General features: G+C 42.3%; 1 long non-coding RNA gene across 1 annotated transcript; it reads right to left on the reverse strand.

Moving 5' to 3' along the window:
• Nucleotides 1-323: 323 nt before the first annotated feature.
• Nucleotides 324-1,554, reverse strand: LOC147192182 (uncharacterized). Its single transcript, XR_015103524.1, has 2 exons — nt 1,284-1,554; nt 324-1,096 (listed from the first exon to the last, which is right to left on the reverse strand). It is a non-coding gene; the product is annotated as an uncharacterized LOC147192182 (long non-coding RNA).
• Between the last annotated feature and the right edge of the window lie 16,328 nt (nt 1,555-17,882).

Here is a 17,882-nt window from a genome sequence, read left to right on the forward strand (position 1 = left end):
CATAAGGTAACCTTATGCTGAATTAAAAAAAAAATAATAATAATAGTTAAATGATGTGAAAAACAAATGTAAATAGCACTGCGACTTATCCATTTTGTATTTATATTGCACTTAATTGAACGGTGTTTGTTTTTTTCTTTCTTCTTTCTACCCACAATCTTGCTGCTGTAGACTGTCAATTTCCCCAGTGTGGGACAAATAAAGGATATCTTAATCTTAACTTTGCGTCACACATCCAGAAGATTTTCATCCCATATTTTGCAGGCTTGCTGGGCATGCATCAGGCCCTGCAATGAGGGTCAAACTGACAAAGATAAGAAAAATAAGATAAGAAAACCTTTATTAGTCTCGCAATGGAGAAATTCCCAATTCACAGCAGCAAAGTTATGAAAGGAAGAAGTAGAAGAACAAAATATAGGAGCTGCTGGAAAGTCAGCCACTCTCGCGGCGCCATTTTGAAGTCAAAATAACAAAAATAACACAACATAACACATAGGACACAGACAGTCGTGCAATCTTCACCACTTTTCTGCATACACTTTGTTGTCTGAAGCAGTTCTAGATGAAAGAGGAGAGGATCAAAGTGTCCTTTCACCAGTGGATCAGAGACGTCATTCTGAAAATGTGCACACGTCTGCTACAAGCTATGTTTTGAAAGCAAACACGAAGCTGTAGCGTCCATTGACGAAAAGAGATGAGTTCACTTCTCCTGCCCCACGTAATCCGCTTCAAACTCCAAGCCGCGACTCCCAGTTCCAAATCCGCATCGGCGCTTCGCGCTAACGCTCCTTTCTTCTCATCGTCGGCTCCTCAAGACTTACATCCATCCAGCCGCAGACCGTTCAACAGCACCGATCTCTCCGCTAAACAAAGCGGGGCTGTGAAAAATGCTGCCCATTACAGGCGCAAGACACAAGCGCCCCGGGACTGTCCAGCAACGACAGTCAAAAACAGTGCTGGTACACCCATGATGCCGAGAAGGCGCAACCACCAAGCACAGAGTCTCCTCCTTGGCCATGAATTCTTCTTTGTCAGTGTTTCGGTTCTTTGTCCATCTAGGTTGGTGCATTTTGGAACCTCCTCAATGATGTTGTCACTGTTGGAGGCGAGGAATTATTATTTCTAGAACTCAGAATTAGAGCGAAATACACCTAGTAATACGTTTAAACAGGTTTTCTCAATTACCAGCCCCAAACTAATTTGGTCTCAAATCAAACGTGAAGCATCACATCATATCAGTCAACAGGACAGAAAAGCAATCGAGAGGATAAATGTCCTCTTACCATATCAATTGTGGCGCCCGAAATTCTGCCTGTTGACCGACAATCAGCTCCGAATCACGTCGGGGTCACCAATTGTTGGAGGCGATCAAGCAGGGGGGAAACGTGTTGTTGTGGACACGGTGGGATCCCTTCACCGTCCTCCACTTCCCCCAGGTCCTCCGCGTGTTCGTTTGATTCGGGCTGAGTTGATGTGCGAAAATCAGAGGCTGGAAATTGAGAATTTCCTGCAAGATGTTTTACTGAACGTTCAGGGCACAAGTGTGAAACAAACAAGTGTTATGGTCAAGACACAAATGCGCTCACGACAAAGTTCCTATACAAGTCTTATGTGTTCAAAGCGGGGCGTATCTCCTTGTGGGTATCATCTTTTCCTGTTATGGGCATCACCTTATCAGTTTCGGTATGACGGTTTGGATGTCTTCGGTTTCTTGTCCTTCCCTGGGATGATGGTTTAAATGTCCTTGGGTTATTTTTATTTCTTTTAATCATTTTTATGTTCTGGTGTTCCTGATATCGTGTTCTTATAAAACATGATGATAGATGCTTTTACCTTTCTCAGACGTTAACACAATGTTCTGGATGGAAAACAGCTGTAAGTGCGAAACCACAGTCTAGCTGCTAGACGCGCTTACGTACTTGTGTGGTCTGTGTTCACGAAAGGTGTTAACAGTATTTTCGGTTGCCAAGACAGTTCAAATTAAGGTCACCTCATAAGGTTCAACTGGCGGTCATATTGCAAGGCACAAAGTGAGGCTTATAGTCAAAGTCGACCTGTCTATGATACATAGTTTTAAGCTAAACATATAACATATATAGGTGATATCTTCAGTACCAACTTATTCAAAAAAACTCAAAACAAGAACAAACATCAAGCAAAGAAGTGTATCTATCAAAGGTGTTAATCTGTGGAATAATTTTGAAACGGACCTGAAAATGAGTAAATCGCTTGCTGAGTTCAAAAACAAATTCAAAAAAAGTACAAACAACCTACATCAATCAGAGTTAAAATGATAAATTCAAAACATTAAATATAATGATAAATCAGAACTAAGTTGATAAATAGAGAAAGGTATTGAAATATCCATTTTGAATACAAGAGAAAATTGATACAAGAGTGCCAGGGTGTGGATGTATAAAATCCCGATACAAACCAAAAGTTGTAAAAATATCACGGTTAAGGGTAAAGTATGAGCCTTAATGGAGATTCTTTCTTCTTACTTTCTTTCTTTTCTGATTGATATAAAAATGATTCATTAGATATAAACACATAACATGGGGTTGGACTAGATAAGTTTTTTCTTCTTCCTACTCCCTTGAACATCCATCCATCCATCCGAACCGCTTGATCCTCACGAGGGTCGCGGTGGGTGCTGGAGCTAATCCCAGCAGTAGGCGGGGGACACCCTGAATCAGTTGCCAGCCAATCGCAGGGCACACAGAGACGAACAACCATCCACGCCCACACTCACACCTAGGGACAATTTAGAGCGTCCAATCAGCCTGACATGCATATTTTTGGAATGTCGGAGGAAACCGGAGCACCCGGAGAAAACCCACGCAGGCCCGGGGAGAACATGCAAACTCCACACAGGGAGGCCGGAGCTGGAATCGAACCCGGTACCTCTGCACTGTGAAGCCGACATGCTAACCACTGGACTACCGGGCCGCCCTTCCCTTGAACATAATAACTGTAACTGTGTTGAATGGAACCGAGAGTCGCCGCTTGGAATTGAAATGGATTTCCATGGGACAGGAGAAGTGAACCAATCTCTTTTTTCGTCAATGGATGCTACAGCTTCTTGTTGACTTTGAAACTTAGCTTGTAGCCGACGTGTGCACATTTTGAGCATGACGTCTCTGATCCACTGGTTAAAGGACACTTTGATTCTCTCCTCTTTCATCTCACACTGCTTCACACAATAAAGCGTGTGACGGAAAAGTGGTGAGGACTGCACGACTGTCCGTGTTTTATGTTATGTGTGTTGTGTTTATTATTTTACTTGATGTTAACTGTTTTGTTAAGCGCTTTGTTACAGCTGCCGCTGTTGTGAAAGCGCTATATAAATCAGCATGTATTGTATTGTATTGTATATTAAGAAACTACTGCACTAAAACATTAATTCATAAATGTATATTATATGCTTTTATTTTTGTTTTTCTCTGTATAAATAACACGTTCCCTGACTGTTCTACTCTTTGAATAAAAACACTTCATTCAAGCGTTAGGGAGTGCAAGGGGTTATGATGGAGGGGTGTTGCAAATCATGAAGACCTGCCAAGTGGTATGATAGGATTGTTTTATACATGTCCTCGGCTAGGCCTCAGCTTCAAAATCAGTCCTTGGTCCTTGGCCTTGGCCTCGGAAAATTTCTCAAGTCCTTGGCCTTGGCCTCGGGTTGCCGGTCCTTGGACACAACACTGATGTTTGGTGCTTGACGAGCTCACGTGTGTTTTCCCCCAACTCTTCGTAGTGCAACGCAAGCGCAATGTTCGGCACTTCTGGACATGTTTTGAAAAGACATCGACATGCACCCTCCCCAAAAAATAAAATAAAAGAAAACGTTATTTTCAACATGTTTCATAAGAATTTGGGGGGATTCTTTTTGATTCGCGGAAGACAACAATGATGTCATAAGAGGGCAGAACCGTCCGAATGCCTGTACTACCATTTGTCCACACGAGGTCACTGTTGCACCGTTAAATTGCTGTCAGAATGAATGTCTGTTCACACAACAATGAAGGTGCACAATTTGACGCACGGCACGGTCGCACTTTGTTGACGGCAGAGACGGCTCCAGGGTTTTCTCTCTCTCGGGAGCCAAAAGAGACTGGAACGTTGGCTGGTGTGAGTGCCGCGTCGCCGCCCGTCTGCCTGGACATCTCCAGGCGCATCAGCGCTTTCAGCGGGTCCCGTTGACTCGGGTTGGGCATCCCCACCACCCAGGGGCGGTTCTGGATCAATTTCACTGAGGGGGCCGGGCTGGGGCCAGGGGTTTTGATGGGGGGGGGGGGGGCACATTCAACCCAGGGCTAAAAAGACAGATTCGAAATCTTATTTGACTTTTTATTTCTTCAGACTTTGAAATTGTAGTCATAACATTACAGTGATGAGAAAAAAACAGTATTCGGAGGGCTAAAATGTCTGCAAGCGTAACAATACGCCGTGTCCATCTGTTGAGAATATTCAAGGCAGGGGATGATATGGTACCAGCCTGCCGGGGACAAAAATTGCAAATACACTGAAGCTAGATGTTTTACATGCATATAATTATCCAAATTTTAAAAGGCAATGTCTTATATATTGATCCTGTTAAATAAAAAGGGAGACTAAAAATGTTACACGCACACACACACACACGCGCACGCACACACACACACACTCACGCGCACACACACACGAACACGCGCGCACACACACTCGCGCGCGCGCACACACGCACACACGCAAATAGCACTCGTGTTGTGGTAATTTCCTTCTCTGCGGACTGCTTCTCATTTTCCCGCTCATTTTTAAATGGCGCAGCGCACTAAAGGGTCCGACTAGAATGTTAAATCACGCACTTTGGTTCCACCTTTCGCGTCGGCGACTCGGCACGACTGCGTAATCTGCGCTCGGAGAGGGGGCCACAGGGGGGGCCAGAGTCGGTGCTACAGGGGCACTGGCCCCCGCTGCCCCCCCCCCCAGAACCGCCACTGCCACCACCGCTGCAGACAACCACAGGAGGGTCAGCACCCGATGGAGGGAGGCGGGCATGCCCTTAGATGCCACTAGAGGGCGCTGTTCATTTGTGGAACAAGTCCTGCTTTCAAAAATGTGTTTTCTGGATAAAACAGACATAATTTTTATTCCTTGAAAGAAAAATCTTTCATTGAATCAAAATCCACTCAACAATTTTGTGAAAAAATACCGACTTTTTCCTCAAAAGCTTCATTCATGCAATTGAAAAATTATTTTAGTCTCAGATTTTTTTTCCCCTCAAAGATTAATTGTGAAAATTTGGATAAGATTTTAACTTTCAAAATTTACTTGGGGACATTCTCTACTCTCTGTTGGTAATCTTGTGCTGTGAAAATAATAAAACTTTTCCACTCTGTGGTCATATTTTATTCCATGTGTGCTTTACAGGGTTATAAATAATGGCATAAAATTACAAAAAAAAATCAGCGTGCTGGAAGCCCCAAGCCTGTTTACATGAATGTCACTCCAAGTACATCATCTATAGAATCATCGAGTACATGTACTGTATTTGTTTAGCTTTTTTTCCCAGTGCCACAAAGTGTCTGTCCATCTTTTACATGACAGCTATCAACAATGAGTTGACAAAATATTTATGGCGAAAGTTATGGTTTCAAGCTTTATGACGTGAGAATTGGACTGAGGAGGAAATTAAGAATGCTCATCTTTGCAGTGCTCACTTCATATCTGGTAAATACTCGGGAGTCAGATAAGAAACCCTTTATGAGTCTCGCAATGGAGAAATTCACAATTCACAGCAGCAAAGTTATGAAAGGAAGAAGTAGAAGAACAACATATGGGAGCTGCTGGGAAGGCACCCACTCTTGTGGCGCCATCTTGAAGTCAAAGTGACAAAATAATACAACACAGCACATAAGACACAGACACCATGTCAAATTATATTCTATGTTGTGAAAGGCCAGAATAATGTTCAATTAGTGAAAGTAACAAATGAGTGAGGAAGTTGATATGCAGTCTTTACAGTCAAACGTGTTTACAATGTGTGTGGGAAGTAACTCTTCAATGCTTCATGCACGTTAAACACAACCAGATACAGCCATACTAACGCCAAATGATAAAAACATGCTTCACAATACACACAGGTGTGTGTGTGCGCGCGCATATATCTTCCTCACTGCATATTTATCATTTAAATCCTTAAACGTAATTTTAAAATTTTACAGGAAAATCATCCCTGAACATGGTCGTCCAGATTTCGTTCCATCTGTATTTTCATACACTGTACAGCAGCTGCTTCACCAAGTGGACACTCAAAACTTGCAAGGTAAACCCAAGCAGAATTATAGTTTGTCTTGAAAATGAATTTATTCCAGGAAAAATACAGTGTAGACTGATGTATGAACGCCAAATTGAAAAACTTCTATAGATCACTTTATAAACACACACAAGCATATATATTGTTGCACATCTGTATACATTATGTTGCATGTTGTCTTGAGAGAGGAGAAATTTCATTTTTGTATGTTGCACATACAGCACATTTGACAATAAAGTTGTACTTGACTTGATAGAAATATAATTTTGTTTTCCACAGATATCAACGCCAAACGTGAAGATACGTTTACAGTTGCAGAAGGTTTAGTGAGCCTTCATTTATAAGTAACTTGTAAGTCGTCTGAAAAATAATGTCCACTCATTTGGTAATAACAAAACAAAACAAAAAAGCCCTCAAGTAAACATTTTATCGGCATGTATGTGATATGATTTATTTTACAGACGATCCAACCTGTACCCGTTGATTGTGCAGCTGCCTCCATCACAACAGAGCAATGTCTGATCAACTTTCGATGAAGGTTCTTCAGGTGTGAGATCATATGCTGACTCTTCATCCAAAGTTGTAACTGGCTCAGAAGACGGTCCTGGCACTCTGAAGCAGTGTTTCTGTCTGTGGAGTTCTCGTGTGAATAAATGCTTGTGAGAACTGCAGCTTTTGATGTAATTGATCTCAGCAAGTTTATGTGTTCGTCGGTTATCCCTAAATATGAAATCAAATATATAATTGTGAATAAAAGCATTTGAAACATGTGACATTTAACATGTTGAGTACAAGTGCCTGTTTCATATGTGTGTATCATTATTCACATTTGGTTGAATTAGGATGTTGCTGTTGCAATCTATTTTCAGCAAATTATCTCGACATCTTTGCTTGACTCACCCCGAGTTACCAGTCTTTGGATATCCTGCTTAATGACGTTGCACATGATGTTTTGCCAGTTCTCTTCACTTTCTTCAAGTCGATATCACACACACGTACTGGTTCCACTTTCTTTCTGGACATGTCATTCCATGCACAGGATCGTGACGTGCACGCTGAAGCGGAAAAACCCCGTTTCACTGCCATGTCCACCTTCAACATGATTGCTGCTGCATGGCTGCAACATGAACGAACGCTGAAACAAAAAGACGAATTATTCAAACTGAATAGAAAACAGTAGAACATTATTTGTGATTTTATTGAAACAAAGGTGTAACTATGTAGAATCTATATTTAAGTTGTGATGAATCTAATATCTCTTTAAACTTCAACTCCTCTCCATGTTACATCAAACTGTCACAACAATTAATTTAAACTCATGATCATTCGGCATGGGCGGCCCGGTAGTCCAGTGGTTAGCACGTCGACTTCACAGTGCAGAGGTACCGGGTTCAATTCCAGCTCCGGCCTCCCTGTGTGGAGTTTGCATGTTCTCCCCGGGCCTGCGTGGGTTTTCTCCGGGTACTCCGGTTTCCTCCCACATTCCAAAAACATGCATGGCAGGCTGATTGAACTCTCTAGCATTGTCCCTAGGTGTAAATGTGAGCGTGGATGGTTGTTTGTCTCCGTGTGCCCTGCGATCGGCTGGCAACCGATTCAGGGTGTCCCCCCGCCTACTGCCCGAAGACAGCTGGGATAGGCTCCAGCATCCCCCGCGACCCTAGTGAGGATTACGCGGTTCGGAAAATGGATGGATGGATCATTCAGCATACACAAATGTTCGGTACAGTTAACAACTACTGCATGGTTATTTGCTGAATGATGCTCTCAGCATTTATTAGTTTGATCATTGATTAACAATTAGATTGTCCATCGCAATTAGATTGTCCATAATTGAAATTTGAAGACACCTACTTACCCTGCCATGCATGTGCAGTTAGTGGTCAGATTGGAGCCAGTTTTCTTATTCATACATACCCCTGCATGATAACACTGAGACTTTTGTCCCTGTCTTTGGGCTTTCAGGAAACAAAAGTCACAGTTTTCAGCAGCTTGATGACAAAGGACCGACTAAACATGGCCGCATACCACGTAATTATAAGCATCAAGACTCTTGTAGGCTTTGAGAGTCTCATGTGTGAAAACGCGAGGGCTAGTTATCAAATACAGTGATCCCTCACTTTTCGCGGTTCGTTTATCGCGGCTTCGGTGCATCGCAACTTTTTTCATTCGTTAAAAAATAAATAAATAAATAAATAAAATATTGTGTGGGGGGGTTTTTTGGAGTCCGCAAAAATCAGTGTCTAAGTGTTGTTTACTATGCGTGTTAGTGTGTGCGCACTCTGCTCAAGCGTGGAAGGTCCACGTGGGGCATGCGTGTGGTGCACGCATGGGCCGCGCAGGTGAGTGTATGTGTGTTGCTGAGAGAAAGAGAGACAGGGAGAGGAGGCCTTTAAGAACAAAAGCAGATCTCTTTCATCCTTAATTGTCTTAATTGACTGATCATAAACAGGTCTGATGCACAAGCTGGATCGCTGGCCTGTGTGTGTGGGGGGGGGGGGGATAGAGAGAGAGAGAGAGAGAGAGAGAGAGAGAGAGAGAGAGAGAGAGAGAATAGACTTATAAGACACTTTTAAGAACAAAAGCAGGTCTCTCCATCCTCAATTGTCTAAACAACCTTAATTGACTAATCAAAAACACGTCTACTGCACTTGGCGGGATCACTGACCTGTGTGTGTGTGTGTGTGTGTGTGTGTGTGTGTGTGTGTGTGTGTGTGTGCGCGTGCGCTTTGCTCAAGTGCAAAGGCCCACGTGGGGCATTTTTAAAAAAATATATGTTAATTGGTCGCTACTTTGCGGATTTCCGTTTTTCACGGGTGGTTTTGGTCCCCGTTAACCCCGATAAACGAGGGATTACTGTACAGTGCTTTTGCCTCCGAGATGCACGCGCAACTTCATAACGTCACTGTTGTTTGCAAACATTGAAACTCATCAATAAACAACGTCAACTTACTTTTCGAATGTATTGGTAAAATATAAGACAAATGTTAGTTCTATTTATTCGTTAATTTGTTTGTCATCTCAGATTTATAATTTTCTTGCCTTTGCAAGCGCTTTTTTTAATGTATTGGCATGAAGACCTGCCAAGTGGTATGATAGCATTGTCCTCAGCTAGGCCTCAGCTTCAAAATCAGTTCTTGGTCAAGGAGGCAAGTCCTTGGTCCTTGGCCTTGGCCTCGGAAAATTTGTCAAGTCCTTGGCCTTGGCCTTGCCTTGGAAAACTTTCCAAGTCCTTGGCCTTGCCCTCGAAGTCAAGTCCTTGGCCTTGGCCTCAGGTTGCCGGTCCTTGGACACAACACTGCCCCACAGGGATGTGTCCTCTCTACACTGCTCTTCTCCCTCTCCACAAACGACTGCACCTCAACAAGTCCAGCTGTCAAACTCATAAAGTTCACAGATGACACCACTGTCATCAGTCTCATCAAAGACGGCGACAAGTCTGCATACCGACACCCAGAGTCTGGGTGTCATCCTTGACAGCACCCTCTCCTTCACCTCACATATCAACCACATCACTCGTTCTGCATATTATCATCTTAGAAACATCCACCGGCTCCGCTCTTCTCTCACTCCTCAGTCCACTGCTATACTTGTTCACACCCTCGTCACCTCGCGACTCGATTACTGTAATTCCCTCCTGCTCGGTCTCCCTCAAAAAACCCTCCATAAGCTTCAGCTGGTCCAAAATTCAGCCGCCCGCATTATCACGCTCACACCATACATAAACCATATTACACCCGTCCTCCAACATCTCCACTGGCTCCCCATTTTACACAGCATTCAATATAAAATCCTGCTCCTCACATTCAAAGCCATCCTAGCCCCTCCATACCTATCTGACCTCATCCATATTCCTACACCTGTGCGCTCTCTTCATTCCTCCTCCTCTCTCCTCCTCTCTGTCCCCCCTGCTCAGCTCGTCACCATGGGAAACAGAGCCTTCAGTCGCTCTTCTCCCCAGCTCTGGAACACACTCCCCGCTGACCTTTGTAATACAGACTCATTAACACATTTCAAATCCAACCTCAAAACACATCTGTTTAGACAAGCCTATACACTCGGACCATAAAGCCATTATTTTTATTTTGTTATATTTTTTCTTATTTTATTTGATGTTGTTTTTAACATTGTATTCGTGATTTTAACTGCTTGTTGTAAGGTGTCCTTGAGTTCCTAGAAAGGCGCCCACAAATAAAATGTATTATTATTATTATTATTATAATTAAGTGGAGCAGCTGGAGCTCTGGTGCAACCGACACAACCTCGGGCTGAACACGCTCAAGACTGTAGAGATGATCATGGACTTCAGGAAACATCCTTCACCACAGTTGCCCCTCACACTATCCAACTGCCACTATCCAACTCAACCGTCGAGACCTTCAAGTACCTGGGAATCACAGTCTCCCAGGACATGAAGTGGGAAGTCAACACCATCTCCATCCTGAAAAGGGCCCAGCAGAGGATGTACTTCCTGAGGCTGCTGAGGAAGCATGGCCTGCCACAGGAGGTGCTACATCAGTTCTACACAGCAGTCATCGAATCAATCCTGTGTTCTTCCATCACGGTTTGGTTTGGGGCCGCCACAAAAAAGGACAAAATCCTACTTCAACGGACAGTTAGGATGGCGGAAAAAAATCATTGGCACAGCCCTACCCACTCTTGAGGACTTGCACACTGCAAGAATCAAAACATGGGCACAGAAAATCCCCCTGGATCCCCCTTTCCAGCTACTCCCCTCAGGCAGGCGCTACAGATCCATGCGCACCAAATCCAGCAGACACTTAAACAGCTTCTTCCCTCTAGCCATTAACTCCCTAAACAGTCACTGACGTAGTCACTCTTCTTGTACAACAAATACTGCTACTGGTCACTCTAAAATGGTTCAATGTTTTTATGCACCAACTGTACAATTCTCATAGTATTGTATTCTACCACTGGTCACTTTAGCTCTGCTTGATACTTTGCACATTGTCTCACAGTTGTCACTGGGTGGTACCACCGCATGACGGTTCACTTACATTACGAAATGTCCTTCCATACCTATTTGTCATGTCCTTGTTTATGATAATACTAATGCAGCATGTTATACCGGAGACAAATTCCTTGTGTGTTCTACATACTTGGCCAATAAAGATGATTCTGATTCTGATTCCCATCTTATCAGCCAAAATCACAACAGTGAGTGACAGGACACGACGTACAGTAATCGCAACAAAGATATGAATTTTGTGCCTTACATGCCGAAACACAGGGTTGCATCAGTGACTTTTACATCTTTGGTCTAACCCTTTCCCAACTGAGCTATTTCAGCCTCGTTTGAGGTTTCCTCAGGCCTTTTCACCAATCAATTAATGGGATCTTATTGGCCAAAATCACGAGTCACAGGACACATTGTCGTTCAAAAATCTCAACAAAGAAATGAATTCAAGAAATTTCATCTGTGCTGCATATGCAGCATATTTGACAATAAAATCGTACTTGATTTGACTTCTGTGCCTTACATGCCAAAACCCGGGGTTGAACCAGTGACCTTTAGATCTTCAGTCAAATGCTCTCCCAAATGAGCTATTTCAGTCTCTCATGGTTTTAAATAAGCCCTTTTCACCAGTCAATTAATGGGATCTTGGCCAAAATCACAGCGAGTCACATGACACATCGAAGTACAGATGAGTAATCGCAACAAAGAAATGAATTATGTGCCTTCCATGCTGAAACCAGGGGTTGAACCAGGGACCTTTAGGTTTTCAGGTTCATGCTCTCCCAAACGAGCTATTTCGGCCTCTTGTGTCTTTAACTCAGCCCTTTTCAACAGTCAACTCATGGGATTTTGTTGGCCAAAACAGCAGCGAGTCACAGGACACATTGTTGTACAGTCATTGCAACAAAGAAATGAATTTGGTGCCTTCCTGCTGAAGAGACCTTTAGATTTTCAGTCTAACGCTCTCCCAACTGAGTTATTTCGGCCTCATTTGAGGTTCGCTAAGGCCTTTTCACCGATCAATTAATGGGATCTTGTCAACCAAAATGACAACAGCAAGTCAAAGGGACACATCGTAGTACAGTAATTGCATTAAAGAAACAATTTCTGTGCCTTACATGTCAAAACCCGGGGGTTGCACCAGGAACCTTTAGATCTTGAGTGTAACGCTCTCCCAAATGAGCTATTTCAGCCTGTTGTTTACTGGACGTAGGCCTTTTCACCAGTCAATTATTGGGAAGTTATCGGTAAAATGACGACAGTGACTCACAAGACACATCGTCGTGCAGTCGTCATAACAACAAAATAATCTCTATGCCTTACATGCCAAGTTGAACCACAGACCTTAATAGTTTGAGTGTGACACTCTTCTCTCTGAGCTATTTCTGTCTGTTGGTGGGTGGGCTCAGGATTGTCCACAGTTGGTCAAAAGACAGTTAAAAGTGCAGAATGGTCCTCTCACAGGTCCCTGAGGATCCCGTAACTCTTACATGGAAGCTGAGCTTGCAGCGCCTCCTCTGAGTGAGCTGGGTAAGATACGCCAGTATGACAGAGGAAGTGGACGAAGAAGATGAGGAGATCGATGAAGGATCCAACCATGCTTACGTGGAGAAGCTGATCCACAACCTGCTGAAGAGACCAAAGACAAAAGCAAAGTGTGGATGTGTCGACCGGCAGGAGACCATATGGAAAATGGCCTACAAAAAGGTTCTCACTCCATCATGGTGCACACTAGACTAGAAAGAGTGCTGTGATGCAAATGAATCAAAGGCACTCAACGAAAAATGATCAACATCAATAGACAAAGGACTTGTGTGGAGGAAACACACATAGGTGTGTGTTTAATACTGAAACCCAGGAGCAAACCAAGGACCCTGATGTCCTCAGTCTCATGCTTTCCCAGCTGATTGATTTCAGCCTGAGCCAGGTTCTGTGGTCACGGTGATGCTTCCCGTCATGTCCTGGCATTCTGACCCAATTAAAGGCTGGTGTGCACTGGTGTGAGTGTCGGTGGTTCACGACGACGGACGGCGGTGCAGGGCGAGAATCAGTACAGGGTCCAACATTGACGGTGGACCAATGGGCCTGGACCATGATGCATTGTGTTGGGCCACCCTGGGCATTCCAGATGTTGGCTTGGTAGGTCCAGTACAAATTTTATTCATAAATATGTTGAAACTGCAGAATTCTTGTTTTTAAACAAAATATTGTATGATCTGAAAATTGTTGTGGAGTTGTGAGCCGTTAAGTGAGGCAAGAAAATAGTGTGAAAAACAAATTGCCTTAATGTCGGACCCTGAACCATTTCACGGTACCCAGGACTATTACTTACGGCCACCTGGTAACACCAAGTTAAATGTGAATATTGTTAGGTTTATGATGGTAATCTGACGCAAAGAATACATCAGGAACAGGAAGACTCAGGAGGCAGACATGGTTGTCTTCCTAGCAAGAGAGAGTGCGCGAAAACATGTCTCGGTTCACAATCTCGGAGCAGCTCTCCAGCTGGCTCTGCCATGTAAACCATGACAGGTTCCGGGGCAACTCTGAACAGACCGCGTTTGTCTCCCTGCATTTATTGAAAGGATGTCCCTGATACACGATCTTCTAATGGGTGTGGGGAGTATTTGCACAATTCACAACAGTTTCAGTAGAGGAGACTTTCAATGAGAACACTCAGTTCATTCCTGTGGTCTCAGGTGGCTCCTGCTGGAGTTCGGTGGTCCGCGAACACAGCTGTGGATGTCCCTCACATGGTTTCCTGGAGTTGATGTTATCTTCTCACAAGCAATCTCACAAAACAATCCATTTTCATGCATTATTAGTGCAAAATAAAAGCAACACTCAAGAAATTTGGAAAATCTTAAATCATGTAATTAGAAATAGCTCTAATAAAGTAGATTATCCGGAGTATTTTATGAAAGACAAAAATACCATTATTGAGGAAACTGCAGAAATAGCAAATGAATTTAATGAATATTTTGTTAATATCGGCAGTAACTTAGCAAAACAAATTCCTGATCCAATAAATTCTTTTGAAATAGATAAATACATAGAAAAAAATACTTCCACAATGTTTCTTACTGCTGTGAATCAAAATGAAATATTAAATATTGTAAAAACATATCAAAGTAAAAAGTCAACTGACTGTTTTAATATTGATATGACAATAGTAAAACAGATTATAGAATTTGTAGTGCGACCCTTTACATATATATGCAACCTGTCATTTAAATTCGGTATTTTTTCATCAAAAATGAAAACAGCTAAAGTCATTCCAATTTTTAAAAGTGGAGAAAAACAATTCTTTATAAATTATAGACCAATATCACTGCTACCACAATTTTCAAAAATATTAGAAAAATTATTTTCTCGCAGACTTGACAACTTCATATATAAACACATGCTATTAAGTGAAAATCAATATGGCTTTAGAGAAAAACGGACCACCTTAATGGCAGCAATGGAGTTTGTGGAAGCAATAGCTACTAATATAGATAAAGAATTCACGGTCGGGATTTTTCTAGATCTAAAAAAAGCCAAAGATCATACTATATTATTGAATAAATTAGAGAGATATGGTATCAGAGGCACAGCATATAAATGGATTGAAAGTTATTTAGAAAACAGATATCAGTATGTGCAGTTCAAAAACAAAAAATCCAATTTACTGAAGATTATCCATGGAGTGCCTCAGGGGTCAGTGCTTGGACCAAAACTATTCATTTTATATATAAATGATATCTGTAGTGTGTCAAAACAAGTCAAGTCAACAGTATTTATAGAGCACTTTCAAACAGCCATCGCTGCATACAAAGTGCTGTACATGGAGCAATTTAACATGCACAATAAACAGTAAGACAAATCGGTAATAAAGGCGGTAGAAAGCACCAAACAGTAAAACCAAGAATAAATCTAAGTCATGCTGAGTCGAATGCCAAAGAATACAAGTGAGTTTTGAGGGTTTTGAAGATGGGCAGCGAGGAGGCTTGCCGAATGTTCAGTGGGAGGTCATTCCAGAGAGAGGGACCAGCAACAGGCTTGCCGAATGTTCAGTGGGAGGTCATTCCAGAGAGAGGGACCAGCAACAGGCTTGCCGAATGTTCAGTGGGAGGTCATTCCAGAGAGAGGGATCAGCAACAGATCAAATGCGTCCTATTCGCCAATGACACAACCTTTTACTGCTCTGGAAAAAATATGAAACAACTCCTGAAAACTGTGGAAAATGAATTGACAAAATTAAAAAACTGGTTCGACAGAAATAAACTATCTTTAAATTTAACAAAAACTAAGTTAGTTGTTTTTGGCACGAGACCAATCAAAGACCAAGTTAAAATAAAGATAAATTTCCTTTTATATTTTTTGTCCTATTTTCCCCCATTTTAATGTTCTCATCAACATAGAATCATGAATCAGTTTTCTATGTGCAAAATGCAAATATTTACTGAAATAACAATTACGATTTTCAATTTTACATGAACATTTTTTCACTTGGAGCAGTTATTCACACATATTCTCTCACACAATATTGCTGTGCATCAACAACAGTGAAACAAATATTTTGTCACACAACAGCTGCTTTAATAGCTCTTTTTATGGAATCAAAACAGAACAATATAACATTATAAAGTGCACATCTAAGGTAAACTAGTACTCAGCTTATAGTGGATTTAAGACATGGTTGCATACTTCGTTTTTCTCAAGTCTGCATTGAACACAGCAGTCAGGCTATGTTGATTCTGTTGGTCCTTCTTTCACGCAAGTCTCTCTACGGTTTTGTGTAGACATCATTTCAGATGGCAACACTTGGTTCGATGACAACACTGGAGACGTTTTATTTTCAGTGTGTTCGCTAGGCCGCTACCACTGCACCGCTGAACTCTCGACGGGCCTCAGCGCACTGTTGCTGTCAGACAAACACAGAGAAGCTTCACCCCCATTATTTATATGGACACGGAACACGGTAACCTTCCACACAAAATAGTACCAAACAAGTAACAATCGCGTCAGTGGCATACATCGAACTCAACAGAATGCCTGCTCTTTATTCACCGGAGGCTCATCAACCTAAGGGGTGTTCACACGGCAACATTTGCTCTGGTGCTGCGCCAGTGGAGCGGTCACACGTGCCAATTTGCTCCGGGGTAGCCCCTGAAAACAGTAAAAGTTTTTAAAAGAACCAACACGACAGCTCATTTGTTTTCTGTCGTTTTGCTCGGCTGCAGAAACTGCCTTGTGACCGCAAGTGGAGCTGCACCGACGCTGCGCCGGTGCTGACACACTCAGCGGCTTTGTACATGTGACCACTCCATGTGACCATGTGACCATGTGACCGAGCGAAGATCCTGTGGGACTTCCAGATCCAGACTGACAAGATGGTAATGGCGAACCAACCAGATATCGTGATCATAGATAAAGGGCAGCGGAAAGCCGTTGTAGTGGATGTAGCGGTCCCAAGTGATGGAAACATCAGAAAGAAGGAGCACGAGAAACTCGAGAAATACCAAGGGCTCAGAGAGGAGCTGGAGAGAGCCTGGAAGGTAAAGGTGACAGTTGTGCCTGTGGTGGTCGACGCACTCGGGGCAGTGACCCCCAAACTAGATGAGTGGTTGCAACAGATCCCGGAAACAACGTCGGACATCTCAGTCCAGAAATGTGCAGTGCTGGGAACAGCAAGGATACTGCGCAGAAGCCTAAAGCTTCCTGGCCTCTGGGAGAAGACCCGAGCTGAATGGGGGACGGACACCACCCGAGGGGTGAGACGAGGATTTTGTATTTATATGAAATGAAGAATCCAAAAGTATTATATAATTATTAACAATGCTATTTTTGTAATTCATTACAACAACTACATAAAAACAAATGAAAAAAATACTTCAATGCACTCAAGGAAAACTTCAGCATCTAAATATGAAGGTAGATGTAATACGATGTGCCTGATGAAACCTGATTAGATGGGAGTGGAAAATTTCATTGATAACTGTTCATCTCGTCGTCACACTTGTGATTCTTAATCTGAGACTCCCACGTGAATATTTGGCCACAATATGAGCAGGAAAAATATTTCTCACTATTGTGGGTTTCTGTGTGCCCTCTTCAGTGTGTCTTCTCACAGAATCTTTTGCCACAATCTGAACAGGCAACAGATTTGGTTTGGTTTGTTTATTGAACATAAAACATATACAGTAATAATTTGACAGAAAATAAGGTAGATAAAATAGTAAAAAGAAAGAAATCAGTCTTCATTCAACACAGTTATCATGTTCAAGGGAGTAGGAAAAAGTAAAAAACATATGTAGCCCGACCCCGTTATCTGTTTATATCTAATAAATCATTTTTATATCAATCAGAAAAGAAAAAAAAAGTCTCCATTAAGGCTCATACTTTACCCTTAACCGTGATATTTTTACAACTTTTGGTTTGTATCGGGATTATATACATCCACACGCTGGCACTCTTGTGTCAATTTTCTCTTGTATTCATCATTGATATTTCAATACCTTTCTCTATTTATCAACTTTGTTCTGATTTATCATTATATTTAATCTTTAGAATTTATCATTTTAACTCTGATTGATGTAGGTTGTTTGTTCTCACTAGTGTGTTCTG

Source organism: Hippocampus guttulatus, chromosome 17 (genome assembly GCF_054856545.1).
Source record: "Hippocampus guttulatus isolate MCC_2025c chromosome 17, RoL_Hgut_1.0, whole genome shotgun sequence".
Taxonomy (NCBI): Eukaryota; Metazoa; Chordata; class Actinopteri; order Syngnathiformes; family Syngnathidae; genus Hippocampus; species Hippocampus guttulatus.